The sequence below is a fragment of the Pagrus pagrus genome (genome assembly GCF_965226575.1).
Source record: "Pagrus pagrus genome assembly, chromosome: 8".
Taxonomy (NCBI): domain Eukaryota; kingdom Metazoa; phylum Chordata; class Actinopteri; order Spariformes; family Sparidae; genus Pagrus; species Pagrus pagrus.
In genome coordinates this window covers 3550814-3567439 of record NC_140192.1, presented here as the reverse complement: position 1 = coordinate 3567439, position 16626 = coordinate 3550814, and the positions used below count along the sequence as shown (strand labels likewise).

At 44.7% G+C, this 16626-nt stretch overlaps 1 protein-coding gene across 1 annotated transcript in view; it reads left to right on the top strand.

Annotated features, from left to right (window-relative positions):
* cux2b (cut-like homeobox 2b) overlaps window positions 1–16626 on the top strand; it is a 94743-nt gene that overhangs the window by 2130 nt on the left and 75987 nt on the right. The gene's annotated exons all lie outside the window — the stretch shown is intronic.

Sequence of the window (16626 nt, the reverse complement as noted above, 5' to 3'; positions counted from 1 at the left end):
GTCAGTTTATAAAGGTGGCTAAATAATCCACCTACCTTCAGGCTGCAAGGTGGATGACATGAATTCAGGTGTTTGCTGGTAAAAAAACACTGTTAATCACCTGGATCGTTTTTGCAGAAACACTCAAATAATAAGCTTAAATGTCCATAAAGGTGCAAATTTGGCTCGAATCGCAGCGGCTGCGATGTGAATAGCGCACCTTGACTTTGTCTTCTATGTGCTTTTCGTGATGCTTTTGTTAATCGTGTAAAGTTCGTAGATTCGTTTGCTGATGATCATTTGACGGTCGTCTTTTTCTTCCCCTGAATCCTGTTTTTTTCTTCTAATATTTCACAGTTTATTTCTGATTTACGTGATCGTCAGCCGCTCTGGTACAAATATTCCTTACGAGCCTCTGGTTCTGCTAAACAAGGCTGTAAGCTTAAAATGTGACATCGTCTGCTACATGTGTCAGAAATCAATTAATTCACTTATTTCTCATTCAGTCATGGTTGGAGCCAGTTTTCCTGGCAGTGTAAAATCACTACAGCTGGTTCACCATCCTCGCCCGTATACAGCAGCTATATCCGAGGACATCTGAGAGCTGTTTATTTTAGCGGTTCACGCCGGAACATTTTATTTTCTCATTACAAGTTATTATATCAGTAAACTGAGTGTGCAGTTTTTTTGGGGTGTTTGTGCAGTAGATTCGTGCCTCCGAGGTTGTACAGGATGAATAATTCACCTGCAGGCTGATGAAAAGAGGGCAGGGAAAGTGCGAAGCGCTGAGGTGGAGTGACCTTGGTTCCTGCTGGCTGCAGGTCACCCGGCCGTTGCTGTGGTAATCATTCACACCAGCCAGATGGCATTTCCGTGGGCGAGCATGAAAAGGACGGGTCAGGGTCTGTCCTGCCAGGTCCTGCCAGGCCCAAAAAACAACTCAGGGCCAATACGGTACCTGGAGAGAGAGGGAGAGAGAGAGAGCGTCGGGCCTGTAGGAAGACTTTGCAGAGCTAGGTGATCAGACCAGGTGGAGGATGCAGTCTGGTTTGCAGTCGTGGTTGTGTTTATTCCTGTCTGCTTCCTTGCTTGGTCTTTAATCATGCAGAAAAACGAGAGGATTTGCAAAGGATATCATCAAAGCAGCCCCGAAAAGACTTTTCTATTTGATTTTTACTTTAGAAAACTTGGGCTCCGTGCCTTCGACTACCAGTTACTTTTATCCCTCTGTTGTTTTTAGCGATGGCGCAATGCTGCGCTCATACGGCGAAATAATGCTCCGCTTATTTGTTACCGTTTTTTAGCCTTGTTTCCACTCTCTCTTCCATGAATCTAAGAGGCAGTAGGGGTTTTAGATCAGGAACAAAAGCTTGTGATTGTACTACATTTAGCATGACTCAGTTGCTCTGGTGTCAGCTCTAATCCGCACACAGAGACAACAGTATTGCCAAACAGTGAAATTGCTTTGCAGCCTGTGAGCCTGGCTGCCTCCGCTGCCAGCCTGCTCTGTGTGCTGTTTGCCAGTAGCTCCCCCACACACACACACACACGAATACACACACACACACAGACACACACAAACCAACCCTGCAATCTCAAATTGGCTGTGAAAATCGGTCTCTGTCTCCCTTTCATTCATGCTTTCATATATTTGTTTGCTGATATTGTTAATGTCAAATGCATCAGCATAATCTCATTGTAGTGGAGAGTAAGTAAGTCCACAGCGTCTCAGATCGTGTTTTATTTATCACAATGACTGTATCGTCTTATTCATACGCTTGCGATTGGATGCTAACAGGCTTTAAAGTTGACCTCCACGGTGGGGCTATATGTGGCTCATTATCTCATCTTCCAACACTTGTCTCTCTTGTCGTCAGCTCTTTGAAATCTCCCGCAGATTAAGTGTTTAAATGTGGAGAAAAAAAGCCGCCACCATGTTCATAATCAGCGCCGGTTCTTGAGTTGTTGTATGCCTTCCCCCATATATAAACATTTCTTAACATGCCTTCATTATTACCACTTCTGTGAATCGATGGGTGGGGCATGTCTGTCACGGTCCCACATCCTCTCGGGTTTGCCCCTCTCTTCCTTTTGACAGTGACAACAAAGCAAATAAAGAAAGAGGGGAGCTTTTACAGGACTATCTGGGGCAAATTGAGATGTGAAATCCAGGAGCCATAACCCCCGGTACATAAAACGCAGGGAACATTAGAGAGCGAGAGGAGTGAAACAGACTTGAGCATTAAGCTGTTTAACCTCTCTGTGTAGCATTAGTGGTAGAGACTTCAAAGCAGATGCTTCAGCGTTGGAAGCAGAATGACAAATGGGTTTAGAGACAGCTACGGTGAGCATTCTCACAGGAAGACTAGGCCTGTCATTAATGTCAGCTTAATCACTTTGACCTTCCTTCAAGTAGATTTCCATACCTATCCAATCATTTTGCCTTGCTTGTGCTCCTGTTTGCAGACGGCTGTATGTGTTGCTGTTTGATAAGGCGTGCGTGTGATGATGTTACTGTCTATATCAGTGATTGTATACTTGAAATGTCCCCGAAAGCCGGGAATATTAAAGGATCGGCTCACGGGTGCTATAAAAAACACACTCCTTTAGCGCAATGTAGCCGTGCATTTAGCTTTTCGGTTTTGACGTCCCTGCCTCCGCCCCGATGCAACGGTGGCAAACCTTTCCTTTCCGTTCCCCCGTTTTATCAAAATTACGGCGGCAGCGAGGGGACTTTAAAAGAAACCAGAGCCCGGACTCGGTGCCATCCTGCAACATATCACTGCTCTTGGTATCACCCAGAAGTCAGACATTTAACTCCCTGATCGGCTCATAAAATTTTTTTTTTACAGGAAGACTGTTAAAATTAATCTTCTTCAGTGAAAATGGGGAATAAAGGATTTGCTCTCCTCCTTTTTACTTTCAATGCAAACCATGTTGTAAGAGATAAAGGAGCAGATCACCATTTTATTTAGCAGCACTGCAGTAATCTAGCTAACTCACCAATGGCAGCGCTCCAGTACGTAAACAAAAACAAAATCTACGCAACAATTTGCAGCGTTTTACATGATTTAATCACTGTTTTATTGGTCATATGTGAGCGGATGGCACTGTGACATGAAAATTGAGACCTTCCCCATCTCTCTCGATCGCCTATACAAGCCTGAGAGCGATTAGTTTAAGTTGTTTAATGCTGCTGGACTGTGGATTTACTTGTGAAGGACTCGTCTCAGAGAGCAACAGCAGCTAACGTTAGTTTAGAGACGGAGGCCGCCAACGTAATCTAACGACCGGCTTCAAACACAACACAGAAGTTTCTTTAGCACTGATGGCTAAACCATGGCTGGACAGTTGCATCTACATTTGTTTTATGAAGTTTTACGCCCTATCAGCTTTCAAATTCTTCTTTAAAAAGATATTTTCCATCAACATCTTGACTTTACTCTGGTGGTTTTTCGCAGGTTAGGCAAGTTGAAATAATATTATCCAAAAAAAATACGGATTCCAGAGGTCAACAACAAAAACTACCAGCCTTCTGTGATTTGAAAGTAATAAACAACACAAGACAGAAACAGAGTTTGTAACAAAGTTTGGTTTCTCGAGTAAAAAACGTCTTTCAAAAACAAATCCATAGAAGATCTCTGGCAGTGCTACCAGTTCTGCACAGTTCAGTTTCTTACCCTACGAGTAAACCCTCTCTTTCGAGACGAATCGACAGAGGATCTTTGAAATGAGAAAAATAAACCCAACACCTCTGACGCTGTCAGAGTTTCCTCCAGCACCAGTCGGTTGATCGTCTTTTCGTGCACGCGGGATAAGTCGTGTCTGGAAGTGCAGCTACAGGTTAGCGGTTAGCTAGCTGCACCGTCTTTTGAAGTGGAGAGAAAGTACTGAAGAACTGCAGATCTTGTTTTTGATTTAAATCTTTGAAGTTGATCAGTTTGAATCATAATCGCCCCCCCAGCCTCCATGTATTGTTGGAGACTTAGTTGGAGTAAATCGTGTTTTATACTTGTGACTTCGCAGCTGCCCGATGTTTTTTGTCCTGATTGTTTCCCGCCAGGAATTTTGTGACGAGTTTTATCTCCTTTTAATGAATTGTATGAGCTGTGATGCATGTGGTGATTGTGGATCAGGGCTACAGGAAGTAGTTCGCTACCACACAAAACTTTTGACGGCGTGCTCTGGTGGTTTTTTTAACAGACTTGGACATTGTTATTCTGAGAAGAGACGTTGCTGTTAAATGTTTTCAATGCTGCGAGCACCTTCAAACGAAACTCCATTCACCTCAGTTTTTATCAGGGTCGTGCAGAACCAAACAACGACCAGATACCGCTGGAGGTAAGTGAGAAAATGCTTTTCTTAATGTGGGTGGATTGAACCTTTTTAAACTACCTTTTCAACCCGGGTCGGCTGAAATGATTGGCATCGTGTGGACGTGTGATTTCGCTAATTGTTGCAGCGAAGAATCGTTGCCATTTTTGGGGCTTTTCCTCTCAAACGCTACCTGAATATTTCTATTTCTGGATGCTTGCTGTTTTAACGTCTTCTCTTCTGAAGCGTCGTGCCAAAAAAAGCGGCACCCCCCCCCGATGCTTCAGCAGGAAACGCCCCCCTGGTAGTTGACAGTGCTTCATAGCAAGAGACGCCAGATTTTTCATAGCAGTGCGTTCTCGGTTGCCGCTGCCCCTGGGCTGGAGCAATTGCTTTGCAGGAGTAAATAACCAGCTTTAACAAAACTTCAGGGACACATTAGTCTGCTGGAGGATGGCTCCATGGCGGTAGGGCTGCCTCCTCTTCCCTCACTGTGAGGCAGGCGGAAGCATCAGGAGGAGAGAGGTAATGGCTCATCGGCATGGGTATAAAGCTGTGTCCTCTCTCCCTGCTGACAGCCGGTCCCATGCCCAGCAAGTCCATATTGAGCTGCGCCTCTCCACCGCGGCCTTGGCTTTATTTGTTTTGACTGTCTGACGCCACTGCAGACGTATTGAGCACCCGTCCTTTCTTGTTCATTTTACCAGGCTTACGATGAATCCCACTGCCCTCCTCCCCTCTCTCTCGCTCGCTCTGTCTCTCTGCCTCCCCATCTCTCGACCTAGCATGCCTCAGCTGTGTTTGGCAGGGTTTCACTTGCTCTATTTCATTCCTCTATTGTCCATTTTCGTCCTTCATGACTAAAAGGAAAAAAAAAGAAAAAAGAGAAAAAGAAAGCGTGCCTTTATTTCCCAAATGCGCAAGTGCCAGTGCTTTTGTACAGAGTGTGTTCTGACATTGGTTGTCATGTAGCGTGAGTTAGCATGGTGTGAAGGGTGCTCCTGGGCCCGGCGCACTCATGAGATCAATGCTTCACTAACCTTCTCCAGGTTGTCTTTGGGGGGATCTCAGGCACTCTCATTACGTGCCCACAGCTCACAGTGTGTTTACCAGACTGGAGTAATAGTTATCTTGTGCATGCCACCCATTCGTAGGGCCCATTTGTCCTCATTTGAGCGGGAAGAGAGAAGACCTCGGTGGTCTTTCGTGTATTAAACCTGCGTTTGTTATCACTAAGCAGATGTGCTCTTATTTGTCAAAATAATACAAAAGGTGTGTTATAGCAAAAGCAGATGGATCAGGGTTGTTGTGTTAGCCGGTCTTGTCTTTGTGCAGCTGCTACCCCCACACAGTTAATTACTCTCTTATTCATCCCCAACAATGGGAGGGGATAGAATAAATCTGAGCCGCGCACTCTCGCTTCTTCACCAGGAAGGTGCAGACTGGGACCCTAAAGCGAGCGAGTGGCTTCAAGAGGTACAGTTTATCATTTTTAATGGAGAGGAACAGGAAGTGGAGACATGAAGCTGGGCTCTGTGATTTATACGCCGCCTCAGTCGGAGGGGGGGGGGGAGAAAGGAGCAAGTCTATCTCCCTGTCCACACCTCTGGTTTGCAGTCGCTCCTGCTCTGATCATACCTCCCGAGGTGTTCGCGGCTCCTCTTCAACACCACCGAAATACACTTGCACTTCATTGAGAGCCTCTCCAGGGAAATAATATAAGAATTTGCCTATCTAACTATAAGCGTCTGGGAGAAAAGAAGAAAAAAAAAAATCATCCTATTGATTTATAATCTATTATTAATGTCAGCAATTATATATGTTAACACATGCAGTCTAATTAGTTATTGCTGGTGTGTAGGAGGTGCAGCAGCATCCTAAAATCAGCCTCCGCTGCCTCCTGCCTCTCACTTTCTCTGGGTTTTTTTTTTGTTGTTCCCTGAAAAGCCCAGTGATGTCATGCTTCCATTGTCACCTGTTCATTTACTTTCGTAGTGGAGGGCATCAGGGTATTGATTAGGGTTTGTAACTGTGTTAGCAGCTCTGCCGGTGTGTAATATAGGCCTTGAGGCTATTCTGCCTTTCCCGTTCAGTCTCACGAGTGCTTTCCAGACCTTGTAATCTTAATTAAATATGCAACTTTTGATCGCGACAGGGTCACTATTTTTGCATTTAAATGTGGTCACAGACCCCCCCACACCCCCATCCACCCCCTCGCCCCCCCTCAGCAGAGAGAAAAGGCAGACATTTTGAATCTTAATGCACAAAAGGGAGAAAAGAACAAAGAACTGAATTGAGTCGCTCCTTTTTCAATTTCCCTTGTTAGCCTCCTGCTGCATTCCCCCTATAGTTTTTTCTATTTTTTTTTTCCAGATGAATTTTATGATATTTTCCTCTCCTCTCTCTTCCTCCCCTCCCCTCTCCACCTCTCCCTCTTCCTCTCCTCTCTCTCACTCCTCGGCAGTTTTCCCCAGACAGGTTCCACAGTGTTTTAGAGGGGATGGATTTAATTGCTCTGTGGGGATTGGTTGGCTGTGCCGGGCTCGGCTGTTTAATTAGTGTACCCTGCCGGGATTGGTTTAATGCTTCATGATCTTGAAATTGTCTGATTGTTCAGCCCTCTGGGGACTCTCCCTGCCTACGTAGGCCAGCAGGTTTAGCTAAACATTGCTCCAGGCTTTTGCAGCAGGAGGAAGAGTACGCCTAAGGAGCCCAAATTTGGTCGAGGTGGGGGTCAAGTTGTATGACAAACCGGGGGGACGTGCGCGTGAAGTGGACGGCGTTTTGGGTTTCTCCTGGCTGCAGGAGATCAGTGCAGACCTCACAGGAATGTTTACCCAGCAGCACTCCACCTCAGCTTGATGCTATATGGAAATGATCCTATTGACTATTAATGCAGTACCAATATTTATACTGTGATACAGTGTTTCTTTATGATAAGCGAGCATATGATTTTTTAGCTGCAGCCAAGCAAAATAATTTGCTATGCATGTGGTTCTCTGCTTGGCCCACACAGTTTCAGCAGTTTTTTTTCCTTCTTGATGTCTGAATGGGCGTCTTGTATTTTTTTTTTTTGAAGCAGCTCCTCTTGCTGACTTGTTTTCTGAGTGTAGGAGAATCTCTGCTCGCTGCTGCTGATGAGGCCATCGGGATCATTTCACGTGGATCTCTGAATGATGTGCTTGGTCACCTTGAGTGAGTGGAGCTCGGGGGAAATTACATTTGTGTAAATGGGCGCAGGGTGTGTCTGCATCCCCTCTGTAGCCTTCCGTGGGACGCCCTTGGTTCGGTTCAATCATGGCATTGAGGTTGACCTCAACCGTAAATGTGCTTGGCATTAGATCCTGGATAAAGGAAGAGCGTGCGTGGTGGCGGTGCGGTCCAGCACAGATAGTACCTATTGAAGGCTAAACTCATTCCGCTTCATCAGACTTATCGAGCACACTCACTCAAAGAACTCAACCTTCAAGTGCATAAATCTCTGGTAGACGATAATAAGAATACCTTCCTCTGCCTGGACTTTATAATGTATTTGTCCTCACGGTGAATGATGACTGAGTGTTCTGGTGCAACAATGATTACTTTTTTGTCTGAGAGCTTTTCTATAAGAATCCTCCAGGTAGATCACGAATGCTGCCGGTTGTTGACTGGATCATCTGTGCTGCGCCCAGGGGGTCGTTGTTTCTAACGCCCGTGTTCACTATTGTGTTTACACCCTCAGAGACACCAGGCGGATGCACGTGATCACCAAGGTGATAGACCACATGGCAACCCGAGCCGCTCCCAAATGAGAGTCGCACCCTGGGCTTCATCCCCCTTTTCTCTCTGGGGGAGATGCCCTGATTACTGAGTGACTGTGTGCTGGAGTTGAGGGCCCTCTCCAGCTGTTGGGATTGTTTGTGCGGTGATGATAAGGGGTTGTGAGTAATCAGAGTTGGGTTGTGTAGACGATCTTTTAATCTCTCTATAATGAACATGGTTCAGCTATGTCGGGACATTTGATCCATTTGTGATAAATGTTTCTTACAGCGCTTCCTTTTCATTTAGCCTTTAATAACAGCAGAATATAGCAGGAGGTCCGGTCATATTGGAGATATTCATTGTGTTCTGTTATTTTGAAGGGGGGAACACCGGGTCAATAGTGGATCATGGTCAAAGTCAACATAGATAAGCTCTAAGACTTAATATTGCCGGGCTCCTTCTGCTTCAAAGATAAAAATATTATTGCATCCCAACGCCATCCCCCACTGCCTTTTGGGCAGGGTGTGAGTCCAGCGTCCGTCTAGACGTGCGGCATCATTAACCTGCCGCGACCTCAGCCTCTGATGAATTCGCTCTCACATCCCCTGAAGCCTAGCGTTAGCAGCCCTCCTCCCGTCCGCTGGGAACTGGGGCTCCTCTGGACCGGCCATTAGAGCCACTAGCCTCTACTGGCAGGCATTAATAGGCCAAGTGGCCGGAGCCTCTCTCAGACTGCTGAATAATTCAGACCGTCTGGGCCGTGTCTAGTCCCCGGGCGCAGGGGGATGTGAACTGGGGAGCAGGGTGCAAGGGGCTGCGTGGAGGTGCAGGGGTTAATAACAGGTCTGCCTCTCTGTGTCAGCAGCTGCTCAACCCCCTCCACCCTGAGCTAACGCACCCAACCCCACCCCAACGTATGAAAGAATCCTATTCAGTTGATTAGATTTTTCAAAATGGATCAATTTTTAATCAGCGGAGCATCTGACTACGGTCAATACCATTGTCGCTGGGAAGACAGTTGCTGGACAGCCGTCTTTATTTACAGGAATGTTTGTTTTTTACTGTATGCAGATGTAGAGGCAGGAAATGGCTCGCTCAGACCACTGCACCACTGCAGTCCCCGGCCTGTCCGGGCAGGGGTCTGGCCTCATCATGCATGTCTGCCACACCACCACCACCACAACCACCACCAAGGCTGCAGCAAATCCAACGCTCTCTGATCATGCCCTTTGGAAGATCAGTTGAGAATATTTATTCACATCAGAGCAGAAAAGGTGGATTAGTCTAATGTCTCTTCCTGTGCAAGTGTGGGTCTGTCCAAAGAGACTTCTCTTACCCATTTGCATCTGCATAAGTAGTGAGTAGGAGTGAGGAGGCAACAAACTAGCTGTAATACTGCCATCAAAATTTCATTGGGCTGTGGGGAGACCCTAACATGTTAAATAATGAGGAGCCCATAAACTTAATGTTCAGAACCTCTCCGCAACTGCTGACGACGTCTAGTTATGACTCGATACGTAGGCAGAATTATGGGGAGATAATCCTCCTTCAGCGTGCTCCTCATTTATGCACATCTGGTTCTTACACCCAACCCCCAAATATGCATTGTCTGATCACTCCAAGGATCGTTCAGTATGCAGAGATCAGAGTGAAGGGCTTTTTATGAGATATGTATAATACATGTGGGTCCGACTGCACAGAAAAACTTCACACACAATCAGAAACACCAAAAACCAGAATATGTATAAAAACAGACTCCCCCACACTTTGTCCTTTTTGTAAAAGAGTGAAATGTTTCAGTAAACAAGGTCAAATGGTGCGATGTGGTGCAAAAATCAATAATGCTCTGTCCTGATGGGGTTAAATCAATATATCCAAGTCAAAAAGATGAATCAATAATATGACAACAGGCACATAATTAAAAGTGAAAATAAAAAATATCACTCGCTGCTGAAAAGATATTTCATCCACAACCCTGAAGTCATTTAGCAAACAGCAGAGTGGAGGAAGAAGACGTGAAACGACAATAATGTGATTCTCAGACATCAGCATGTCCGTCTGTGACCACGTCGACCTGTCAAACACCTCGACTGGCAACCAACAGAGAACTGAGCAGAGACAATACTTATTTTAACTAATCTTTTTGATTCGAGACGTGTAACCTGTTGAAATAGAACAGATATTTAAAAGAAATTCACAGAAAATATGAAGCTATTTCATCGAGGGGTAGACCGATTATAGGCCCGGTTATCAGGAAGATATTCAGCATTTTCCGATTATCGATATCGGTGATTTTTGTCAGATTGCCGATAAAATAAACTCATTTAAAATGTGCTACTTTGGCTCTGATGCAGCGTCCTCTCACTCAATGTCCCGCCCACAACAATATCTGCAGATTGCCATCAAAGTAACTAGTAACTATATTTTCAGAAAAGTCCTCGAGTAAATTTTTAATGCAAATCCCAAATATCGGTTTTCAGTCTCCTTGATTTCTAATAATTGGCATCAACCCTGAAGAAGCTGTGTCGGTCGACCCCTGATTTGAACTGCATAGTTGACAGAACAAGCTAAACCTCTCGGCTTTCACAGCAAAGAGCTGGACATGCAGAAAGAAAACTAAAAGCAGAAACCGGTGGGATCCATGCACCGTAAGAACTGTGGCTCAGTTGTAGAGAGCTTTTAAAATGCCTTAAATGTGCCAAGTGTTTCTTTACGTATTAGCTTAAAGTCTTAAATTAAGATACCTGTCATGCAATTTACCAACAACCAATGATTTAATTGCTCCTGGGTACGAGATTAGTCCTGAAGACATGCCAACGTCTCCAACACACGTCTACGTTGGTCGTCCCAAAACTCTTCAATAATGCTGAGTCAATGAAGCATTAATATGATGCATGTAAATCTGGAGGTGGATATCGATCGTTGAAAGGGGCGCTGTGTCGTTTGGAGAAGAAATTCAAACTCAGAATTTTAATATTTACAATATTAATGAGGTAATAACACAAACTCAGCTGAATAACTGAATAAACAAACCGTTCTCGGAGGAAAATGAAGAGTTTGTTAAAAAAACCAAAGCTTCTGATTAACATTTCAACCCCAAAACTACACAGTGCAACTTTTTAAGATGTAACTTCTGTTTCTCCAGATATAAAAATGGCTAAAACGATCGTCACGATATGCAAAAATGAGTCGCATCCATCACCGAATCTTTAAATTTGAAATATTTATATACCGAGTGGTTTGGAAGTTATTGGACAAACGGTAGAAGTGTTTGTTTATCATGTTTAATCGGGTTATTTCACATCGTTGTCTACATATAGCACAAGATCGAGACACAGAAATATGAGCAGAAAAACAATGAAGCAGAACAAAACGGTTGCATGGGCCCGTAATAATAACTATTATAATAGTATAATACTGAAGCATTTCTCAGAAACAAATTCAAGCGCACTTCATAGTCACGAGAGATAAAAGACTGAGCAGATGACATAGATCAATACAACAGAGGGACTCAGAGGCAGTGATGGAAACGCAGGAATAAAATAAACAGAAGGTTCCAGCTACAAAGATATTAAAACATTAGACTGTAGTCGGGAAGATCATTCCCACTTACTGAACATAAACACAGATCTCAGCTGCCGGAGCAGAGGAAGCAGATCGGTGATCACAAAGCAGGAAGACTCTGACGACACACTGAACAGCTGAGCAGTCTGTATAAAGGCTGGTGTGCAGGTTTGAGATCAGTGTGACTGATGTTTTATTTTATAGATACAGTACCGACTGCACCGGGTCGCCAGAAATCTACTCAGCCCAAAGTCAGTTCTTCCTTTCTCCTGTGAGAATAGTTGTAATTATATCTCGCTTGAGTTACATACGTTAGTGACGTCGTCTCGACCAAAACCCGTAACTTAATCACTGTAGAGCCGCTCCTGTATGTTAGCAGCTCACAGAACTGAACCAGAACCTTTCACATAACTGCAGCTGTCAACATGAGCAGATTTATTGTGACTTTCATCTTTTTTAGTAGCTTTTCTGGGCCGAGTCGGCGGCCATGTTGGTGTTGGCGACGTGTTTTGTGTGAGACGCTGAACAGTTAACACGAAACTAGATTATATTTTACTTTAATTACAACAAACCGAGACTTTATTGACTTGAATCAACACCATATGTGTGATTCACGGCACAATTCAAGCTGGATCAGAACATTATTTGTCTCTCTCTGTTCGGTACCATACAAAGTTTCTCTGAAATAACTTCCCACGGGGTCCAGCAGAAGGGACACTGTGCGTCATAGATGCAAAGTGACAAACAAAAAAATAAATAAACGTCTTCTCCTGCTGCCAGTTTCTCACATGTGCAGCTCTCAACAGAGATATGAAGGAAGCGAGATGGCTCACTCCTCAGACACTCCTGTCATTTAATTCTTATATATACAGATAAATATACTTATAGCTGCAGCAAACGATTCTGGAGAAAATCTCTTTATTGGTGCTTTAGGTTGGTGTCGCCGACCCGAGACCAGAGCGTCGGTATTTGACGACCTGTGTGTGAGACTCAACAATAAACGTTCTCCAGTATATTTTTAATTAAATGCCATTATCACAGTCTAAACTGACATGAAACAAAAATTAACTTTAATATAAACCTGTCTCTATACACTATTATAATTGCCATATTGATTGTAGTATGCAGCGTAATGACTTATTGACTTATTGGCGTATTGATTGTAGCATACGACGTAATGATTTATCGACATATTGACGTAATGACATATGGGGAGTGACACTGGAGCGACATAATGACATTTTGAGCCTGTGAATTAATGCGACGTTGGCATCATGGCATGAACGGCATATTGACACGCGGACGTAGTTACACGTTTGAATACTAATGTTTATAATGAAAGCTTCCTTGTGTCTTCCTGTGCAGTCTGGAGTACGCTCAGTGGATATACCTTAACCTCAATAGAGAGATATTGTTAGTTTAAACTGTATATTGTATTGAGATTGCAGCAATTGTGAGAAACTCATGAATGACAACGATTCAACAAAGAAGAAATCAGCCAGAAAAGTAACCTAAAGTGTCCATTTTCCGCATTACGCTGTTGAATTACAATCTTTTATTATTGCTTTACTTCTGCTTCGTATTTTTTCGCTGCTCCACTTTCTGACTGACTGATAAAAAAAAAAAACGAAAAACAATATAAATCAGATGGTGTAACTTACAAGAAAGACTTTTGCAGAGTTGAGACTTGACACAAAAACCCCTCCTGTCCTCCATCTAATCTTCCTTTTCAAGCGTCAAACTTGTGCAAAAAAAGAAGCAACGCTTTCACTGAGGAGTACTTTATTTTTTCGCTCACTAATGAAAATGTTTTGAATCTCTTTGCCGCGGTGCCAATGGCGTTGTTTTCCTTCTCCTCTCTCTGATTATAGAACTGTATAAACTGGGCGAGATTGTGAATTCTTAGCTGATTGCATGCCTGTAGCCATGCACTTCCTCTGCGTTCGTTATTCCAGACCCTCTTTTTTTTTCCTGATAGCCTCCTTTTTTTTTTTTTTTCTGGTTACAGTGAGATGCATTGCACTTTATATGCAGTTATGCTGAATAGGTGCTGATGTATGTCGAAAAAACAGTTTTGCAGGTGCCTTGTCAAAATGTGCAGTGGATAGGCAGTAACACAGCTCTGTTTAATATGCTATCAATCAGCCGCTGGATTCCCATTTGTACATACAGTATTATGAGTCTACTGTTCCCCAGACTATCTCCACACTGCTGGTGTTTAGCTGCTCTCGTGTCCTCCAACAGTGTGTCCCTATTGTCTGTTTGTCTGTTTAATATGCAAAGGCGGTCATTCAGGGAGTCATTTCGGACCAGTGTAAACGAATCGGCAACAATGATTAGCTGGCGCTGCAGAGGAAGTGTCCATCATTGTGTTAGTGCATTTGGAGACCGTCGCTCCTCCCTCAGGTCATCTCGCCCGCCGCTGCTCTCTCAGCCTCGCACAAGACGCAAACTCCCCCCCCCCCAAAAAAAACCTGCACCAGAGTAAATACAGCGTAAGTGGAGTTACTTAATGGGAGATTTTGCATGCTTAATTGCAAGTATGGATTGAAGGTCCATTAAAAGACATCAGTGTCTCGGAGTCCGGCATATAGTTTGAATATACTTGAAATGGATTGATCCATTGACTTCCTGGCTTCTCTATCTGAGAGAAGTAATTAGAAAAGAGGAATGCCGTTTTGAAAAACAAGAAATAAAACATTGTTAGTATCCAGACAGTCCCTGTTTCTGATGCTGGATGGTTTTGTTTGTTCAGTGTATGCAAGCGTGCTTCAGGGTGGCACCGTCAGACGTCCTGAGGGAAATATCAGGCTTATTTATTGGAGCCTTTTTAGCCCCAGCTCAATAGCAGCAGTCTGATGGCCGGGCTACAGAGGGACTATCTGGCAGAGGAGGAGGTGGAGGAGGAGCTGGGCCTGGCGTCAGCCCCACTGACAAGCTCTTATTTACCGTCCAGATCTATGACTCATTTTATGTACCTAATCGTAAAGCACTGAGATTTATCGGAGGTAACGGGACGGTGGGGAATACCCCAGGAGACTGGCAGATTCGGCCCCCCTCCAATCCATCCACCCTCCCCGTGCTCTCCTGGCTGGGCTTCAGGTTCGCTCTACCTGGTCCAGCATGCCAGCACCTTCTTGGAAGATGGGTAGTGTTGGAGCCCAGATGAGGAAGTCCATATTTCTGCCAAATATGGACAGCTGATAGCTCATCTAATAAAGGAGAGGGTCATAAAAATCGGACAGGCTAATGGATGACTCTGTGAGGATTAATAACAGCTTATTGGTCAGGTGCGGTGACCTCTTGCGGAGCTAACAATGCGCCGGCCAACTGGGCTCTCGCTGCGTGCAGCACAGCGGTGGATGACCAAACCAATAAATAGTAAGGGGAGGGGAGGTGGGGGGGGCAGAGAAATTAAAACGCTCAGGTTTTGATACCTACTATACCTTCTTCTGTTTTGGGGGTTACCAGATCCTGGATTATATAGTGCAGTTGGATTCTGTTGGTTTATAAATAATGTATTAACCTAAGGGAGGAAAAAAAAAAACTCTTAAGGTTGACATCCTCACTTACCATCAGTTTTTCCTCATGTCTGCCACTCCAGTAACAGCAAAGGGGAAACGGCAAAAAACAAGAAGGTATTGTAATACTGCCTTTGTTCTGACAGGAGCGCTCTCAGGGCCTGTTTTATATTCCTGCCGAAAATTAAAATTAAACTTTCATTGTTGTGCATGCTGTTTAATCCAATAACGATCTGATGTAACAAACTGCCGTAATATCTCTCAGCATACTTAATCGGAGCGGACTTAGCCCTGTCACTTTATATTAACCTCTGCTGCAACAGGAGAAGGGCTTCACTAATCTGCCATTGTTGGGTTTGGCAGTGTGTAGCTAGTGCAAAACAGATTTGGCAGTCAGCGCGAAAGTAAAGGCTTTATAATGACAGCAGGGCCTCTCTGCTATTTCAGCTAATAATGTCAAAATCTAATAATGCTGTGGCCCTTGGAATTAGACGGGGAGGTGAATGGGTGGGAATGGCAGCGGCGGCGGCGGCGGCGGTGGTGGTGGCGGGGTGGAAAAGGATTTTGGTGGGATGGGCTCAGCCGTCCCACCTCCTGCTCATTATGTCACTCACTTTTTTTTTAGGGCTGCAAATTGGCAAACAATTTAATCCCTAACGACCTTTAAATTCTCCGTGTGCGCGGGTGCGTGTTGGAGCCCGCGCAGTCGCTGCCGTGTTTGTCTTGTATTGTATTAAAAATGTACAGTTGTGAGGGAGTCACCGTCCCGACATCGTAATGAGATGCCAGTGGATATTAAGTTCACCAGGAAGCATTGGAGCAAAGGGGATGGGGCGGGGGGGGGGAGGCCGACAGAGAGCCGGCGAGCAGAGTGACCTCACACACCGCTCAGCGAGGCAACATCTGCAGCGTCATCAAAGCTCTCGCCTCCTGTGTGTCGTCCCCCCCCACCCTCCCGCCCCCCCTGAACGCTGTCTTGTAACTTAAAACAAAAAGCTGATTGGCTGCTCTCCCTGCCTCCCCTCATCCCCACCGCTGTGGATGAGGTCTCAGCCCGGGAGATAAAATAGCAGTTATTTCTCATGTGCTATGCCATTTTGTCAGTTTGACTGTTCCACTTATTCAGTGTTTTTTGACTTGCTGAGCTTGAGGGGATGTGAGTGCCATTTCGCAGCCAGATCTGAGTTGTGTTGATTGAATTAGACAAAGTCGGAAGATAATTAAGAACCGCAAGGCGCTGCAAAACTGTCTGCTTCCAAACTGGTGAAAATGAGACGCTGCCACATCAATGAGCTAGCTGGCTCTGCTTGATGTCAGTGGTGGGTTATATCAGTTGACACCCTTACCTCCTAGTGCTGGAGCCAGTTTCCTCCTTTCCCTTTAATGTTTCTCCAAATATGATTAATCACACGCGGTAAAACCGTTGCTTCTGACAGTGCACCACGTTTGCACAGCTTTGTTTGTTTCTTTCACGGTAGTAATATGATCCTCAGCTGCCAAGTGTAGT